The following is a 6,374-nucleotide window of genomic DNA, read 5'->3' on the forward strand; positions in this document are numbered from 1 at the left end:
GTGGGAGAACTTCTGTGATATAATTGATTTCCAGTTTGTGGGTCACCCATGTCGTAGGTATGGAATTTTATTTTATTGTGATTGCACCTTTCCTACCACCTTGTTGTGGCTTCTTTTTGTCTTTGGATGTAGGGTATCTTTTTTGGTAGGCTCCAGCACTTTTTTGTCAATGGTTGCTCAGCAGTTAGTTATCATTCCAGTGTTCTCGTAAGAAAGGGTGAGAGAACATCCTTCTATTGCATCATCTTGAGGTAATTTCTTTTATCATTAAGCATACCTCTTCTTGAGGTCCTAAGTGTCCACAAACAGAATAGTTAATTCAAACCACACACACACACACACACACACACACACACACACACACACTAAAATAGCATTATTTTTAAAAGCAACAAAGTCTTCATATTAAATCATACTATACATAAACATACACAGGATTTAGAGGATGTTTCTCTAACTACATTATTTACTCACAATGCTAGAAATAAAGGAATATAAGATGATAGAACTGCAAAAGGAAAAAGATTCCCAGATTACTGCTCAACTTTCATCAGACTATAACATGAGTGAGAAATAAACACAGGCATTTGGGAGCTGTCTCTACTGTAACTAGTGTTATTTGATTTAACACAGAAATTAGTTCATCAAGGTGGGTTGCTATTGTAACAAATCTGAAAACTGTGGCCTTGTCTTAGGAGTCTGGAGATAGTTTGCAAGGAAACTGATATTGGAAACCAAAAATGTTGTGATACATGTTATTCAATGGCAAAACGTTTCATATAATGGTTGTCCATATAACTTGGGAGGCAGACCAAATATTGGTTATTTGTTGTGTTCACCAGGCTATAAACATATGTTCAGGAAATTACTGTCTGATTTTCAAGCCAGAAATGAAAGAAAAGAAATGTAGTCCAGAAATTCAAAACCTTTTTAAACTAGAAAACTCACCACTTGTAAGCCCCAAAGAGGAAGAGATGAGATTAGAAGTAGTTTTGAACTTTATGTCCACTTTCAATTGTATGTAGCAGCAGAGAAAAGAGACATAAGTTGTAGTCTTTCCACCTGTGTGCCAGTGAGCTCTCTTATGTTCAGGGATAAAGGCAGCAAAATAAATCAGGCCAGAAAATCACTTCTAGGAAAGGACCTAAGTGGGGATCCTAGAACATACAAATGATTGGAGGAATGAAATATATCAGGTGCCTAATAAGTTTTTGAGAGAATTGATGACAAAATAAACTGTGTGCCAATACTAAAAAGACCTTGATTTTTCAATAATAGAAATGACTTTCTATCCCTCATTTCCCCACTTTCCATACTACCTCCTTCATATGTGGTCAGTACAGGTGACTAAAAGGGAATAACAACTGTGAGATGGATACAAGGCCCACAGGGAATAATGGATGAGGGAAGCTCTGTCAGAGAATATTATCATAGCCTAAGGGAGGCAAGGAGGAGAAGGAACAGAGATTCTCAAACATTGTTACTCTTTTGTATCATGGTTATACTTTCATCTTTTCCCCTCCAGCTTTATTGAGGTATAATTGACAAATTAAGTTGTATATATTTACAGTGTATAATGTGATGACTTGATATATGTATATTTTGTGCAATGATTACCACCATCGGGTTACTTAGCACGTTAATCACCTCAATAGTAACCCTTTAATTGTGTGTTTGTGTGTGTGTGTGTGTGTGCATGTGGTGAGACTGCTTAAGGTCTAATCTCTTAGTAAGTTTCAAGCAAACAACACAGTTTTGTTACCTACAGTCATTATGCTGTACATTGTCTCCTAGAGCTTATTCATCTTATGACTGAAGGCTTGTAACCTTTGCCCAACATCTCCACTTTTGCCCCACCCCTCAGCCCCTGCTGACCGCCATTCTATTCTTTGTTTCTGTGATATCTGTGAGTTCAGCAATACTTTCCTAAATAACCGATGGCTCAAACAAGAAATAACAAATAAAATTAGAAAATACTTTGGGAGGAATGAAAACGAAAACAACATACAAGAACTTTAGTAATACATGTAATGCAGTGTTTAGAGAGAAATTTACTTCTGGAGACATCTATATTACAAAAGATGAAAGATCTCTAATAAGTAACCTGATACACATGCATGCATGCATGTGGATTTATTAAAAAAATTTAAAAATCATAACACTAAATACAGCAAAATATGAACAATGATTATTTCCGGCAGTTTAATATTGATGCTCATTTTTTAAGAGCTTTATGTTCCCTATTATATGTAATATAATTTCATTTTTATAACTATTTATTATAATATTTTAAAAAATGTATAGTAGTCAGTGAAGATGTGGCTGAGCTGCAGGGAAAGATTATGTCCTGGACTTCTGGCAAATGCCTAGCTGGTGACTGTTTCACAGTTTCAAGTGTCTCCTATTTCTCTTCCTCTCCTCTTCATTCTCCTCTTCTTCCTCCTTTCCCATTATAAAACCACATTCCTGAAAAGCTTCCTGATTATTTGGTCAAGACAAGTTACTAGGCCAATTCTTCCTCCAGACTGCAGGAAGAATTAAAAAAGATATGAAAGGACTATTACTAAATGCATTGACAGCATGTCAATGTACCAAATTGAACAGTTAAGAGGCATACATTGGGAGTGAATGTTACATGGAAGGTTGAGGGTTCTGGAGGTTTGAAGGAGAAGACAGAGAATAAACATTGAAATAAAATTTTTAAATTACTGTCTTTTAAAGACCTAAAACATGTTGGGATAATGTAGAAGAAAACATACCATATCAGCCCTAAGTTCATATTTCATCTAGATTTCAGATATTTAGTGCTCTGATCCTCTCCCCCTCCCAAACTTACCCTTGATCACTTGTATGTGATGATGTGAATCTTAAATTGTATCTTATATTTATTTTTGGTTTCATACAATTTAAACCTGATATTTACTTATGGAATTAAAGGGATCTATTTCCTGATAAAATAATTTTAACCACATGACAGCAGTCTAGAGAAGTGTTGGGGTCAGGTGAGATGGACATCCTGATCCCATTAAAAGTGTGTTCCCACATCCTAGAGTAACATAAAGCGAGAGTTGTAACTTTATTCCTAAACAAGGCATAACCTCCCACCAGCCATGGTCCATCACAAAAAGCTTCAGCACCCAAGGATAAGAATTGAAAAGGAAAGAACAGAGGAACTATGAAGAACTGTTGAGAGCCAAATCTCTGAAAAGGCAGAAGAGAAATCTTTCGACAGGGTGGGAGAACATAATAGGGCATTGTTTCCAGAACTTTAGTTCTTCCCTAAAGGCTCACTATATTTGTCATAATTACACATCACATGTATCATTTATTATTATTATTATTTTTTTACCTTCATTTTATACTAACTGAATTTTAAACTTAATTTTTAACTTAATTAGACATAGGCAATCATGTACATGAAATAGTAGATGAAATATTCAAATTATATATTACAATACATATATAAGTATATATATATATTAGACAGAGACAGAGAGAGAGAGATTATAAAGTCTGGCAAATACAAAATCTGCAAAGCCAAAACCCTGCTGGAAGGCAATCAGGCAGGGGAATTATCTCTTAACCAGGGGACGGTCAGAATTTTGTTCCATTCAGGCCTTCAGAGGGTTGGATGAGGACAACCCACCGTATCGAGGGCAACTTCCTTTACTCACTCCACTGATTTAAATATTAATCTGATCTGAAAAGATCCTTAGAAATTCATCCAGAATAACGTTTGACCAGATATCTCGGTATCCAGTTCCAGTCAAGTTGAGCCATAAATTAACCATCAAACCTTCCTTCCAGCACACTGACAAATTGTATGAAGCAAGCAGAGAAGGAAAGAGGTTTACTTGACTTATGTTCCATGTGACCAATATGGAAAATCTAAAAAATGTGTTAAAATAGTAATAAAATTATGATTAATGATTAAGAGGTTGTGTATGAATGGCACTTAACTTCAGTGACTGAATTGTTAATAAAGTGATTCCAACTTTCATATAAAAATAGTTGTTTGAATGGCATTGCTTATTAAATGGGTTTTCCAATAATTTCACAGGAGCAGGAAGACAGAAAATTTGAATAATCCTCTGAGCTTTCTTCAAAGGTGAAGAAGTAGAAAGAGGTCAGTCGGGAGAAATTATGTAAGAGCAGGTGATATGTCATGTTAGGGAGTTATGAGAAAAAGCTTGCTTTCGGTTGTAGGTCTAGGGTCTGAGCTGCCAGAATATCGAATTATTGTAGGTGATGCTACACTACTAGTTAATCTCTGTGGCTGGAAGAGAAACAGGTTTATGAGAGTAATAGGAATCTGCTTGATGTCCTTCATTTGAAGGAGCAAATAAATGATATAAGGACCTTAGAGACCACCACTTTTCTGAAGGTATCTAAGTTACATGATGGGAAGGCAGCTAAGCTGAGCTGCAACATGCCCTCGATCCAGTTTAGAAGAATAAAGGAGACTTAGAGTAGCAAGCCGTGGATCAAGGGGAAATGCATTATGAGAAGGACTTGAGGTAAAGAGAAAGGTGTCACCAGGTAGTCACGATTTTTTCAAACCAATATGTACAACAAAATGGCTAACAGTTCAATTGCAACTAGGCAGGCTGTTTTAGAATTCAAGGAAGGTGAAAGAGGGAAAATGGTCATCTTCCCAATAAAAAAAGGGAGCCTTTGACTATAAGTAAGAGAACCCCACAAATCCTCCCACTGTCATAAACCACCGAAACTGAGAGCTAAGGCATGGACTGTGAGTCATGAGAACATAATCCAGTGAGGAGAAACTGGAACAGGACATTTCCTGTTTTCAGAGTCCCTGCCAAGCCAGTTATGAATGGATTTGAATTTTGGTTGGGAAATGATTGGGCCATGCCAGTTTTGGCAGCTTCACTTCCCCCTGAGTGGGGCAAGAAGCCCCAATATAAAGGTCCTCTGCTGCATGACTGCCATCATCCTGATGCTTGAGTCCCAATTGACTTTGGAGAAGCTGGTGACTCTGCTTCTTCAGTTCAGCTTTATTCTTTGTGCCCAAAATGTTGAATTTATGTTGGGGACAGCAAATTTTATGGGTCCAAAGTCATGATCATGGGTTTAATGCTACTTAATGTATGAGAACATGGCATTTGAGCAAACTGGTATCCTGATTTATTAGACTTATGATACCTAGTTTGAATTCCTCTACTGAAAAAGAAATTAACAGGAAATTTTGACATGAAGAGATAAAGAAAAAAGTATTATTTTTTTTCTATACCTTTTTGATGTCCCTCTACTGTGATGTCACAGGTATTTGTCTTAGAAGGTGTGAGGCCCTTGCATTCTTCCTGATTGCCCTATGCTCTGTACATAAGTCATCCTGTTGGGAACTCATGAGAGAAAATGAAGATAGGAATTGCTTGTGAGCTTGCCTAGGATTTTAGAACTTGGGACGGCCTTTTTGAAAATGTTGTTTTCATAAATAAAAAGAGCAAAAACAAAAAACATCACTTCAAAAAAGATATTTTCATTGGAAAAGTTATGAGAAAAGAGAAGGTTTTCTCTGGGCTGATGAAACAATTTGTAAAAGAGTAAGAGAGAAGTCAGAAATTCATTAAAAGGTATTAAAAAGATTAAAGCACAGATTGGAGAGATACTGTCGGTTGGTATCACACAAGCTTTTGCTCTTCTCTCTGTAGGAATTCCTTCTTGTGAAAACTGTCATATACTTTCTTTCAGATATTAAGACTCTAGAAAGATGTCTTCTCAACCGCAGCAGTGCAAGCAACCTTGACATCCACTACCAGTGTGCCCACATAAGTGCCCTGAGCCTTGCCCATCTAAATGTCATGAGCCTTGCCCACCTCCCAAGTGTCCAGAACCTTGCCCACTTATAAAGTGCCCTGAACCATGCTTGCCTCAGCAGTGCCAGCAGAAATGCCTTCCTGTGCCACCTCCCCATCATTGCTAGAAGAAGTGTCCACCCAAGAGCATGTAAGAGCTTGAGCTTTTATCTGAATCAGGAAAGGATAAGGGCAATTGGCTCAACTAGTTCCAGAGCTCCACCTTCATCTTCGCTTCAAAGCCTATTATGGATACAGAAGAAGCTTCTCCACTTTTCAGCCTGCAGTGTGTGTGTGGTGATTCCTGACAGCCAGAAGTTTCCTATCTGAGGCTGCTATACTGATTCCCTCTGGGAAGTGCCCGAGAAAGCATCACAGACCCTCAGAAGGAAAAGCAGCAACTCTCCTCCTGACAACCTCTGAGGATTCTCTCACTGTCTTCTGTGTCTGTCTGTCACCTGGGCAGGAGTTGCTACCAGCTGAGCAATTGCTACTTATCTTCCACTTCCTGAATAAAATACAATTCTTTCATGTGATGGGAAAAATTTTTTTCTGTCT

The 6,374-nt window shown here is 37.5% G+C and overlaps 1 pseudogene across 1 annotated transcript; it reads left to right on the forward strand.

Annotated features, from left to right (window-relative positions):
• Positions 1 to 5,731: 5,731 nt before the first annotated feature.
• On the forward strand, positions 5,732 to 5,971 carry LOC309799201 (annotated as a pseudogene). Its single transcript has one exon. The product of its transcript is annotated as an uncharacterized misc_RNA (transcript).
• The last annotated feature ends 403 nt before the right edge of the window (positions 5,972 to 6,374 follow it).

This window comes from Mesoplodon mirus (assembly GCF_964341445.2).
Source record: "Mesoplodon mirus genome assembly, chromosome: 3".
Taxonomy (NCBI): Eukaryota; Metazoa; Chordata; class Mammalia; order Artiodactyla; family Ziphiidae; genus Mesoplodon; species Mesoplodon mirus.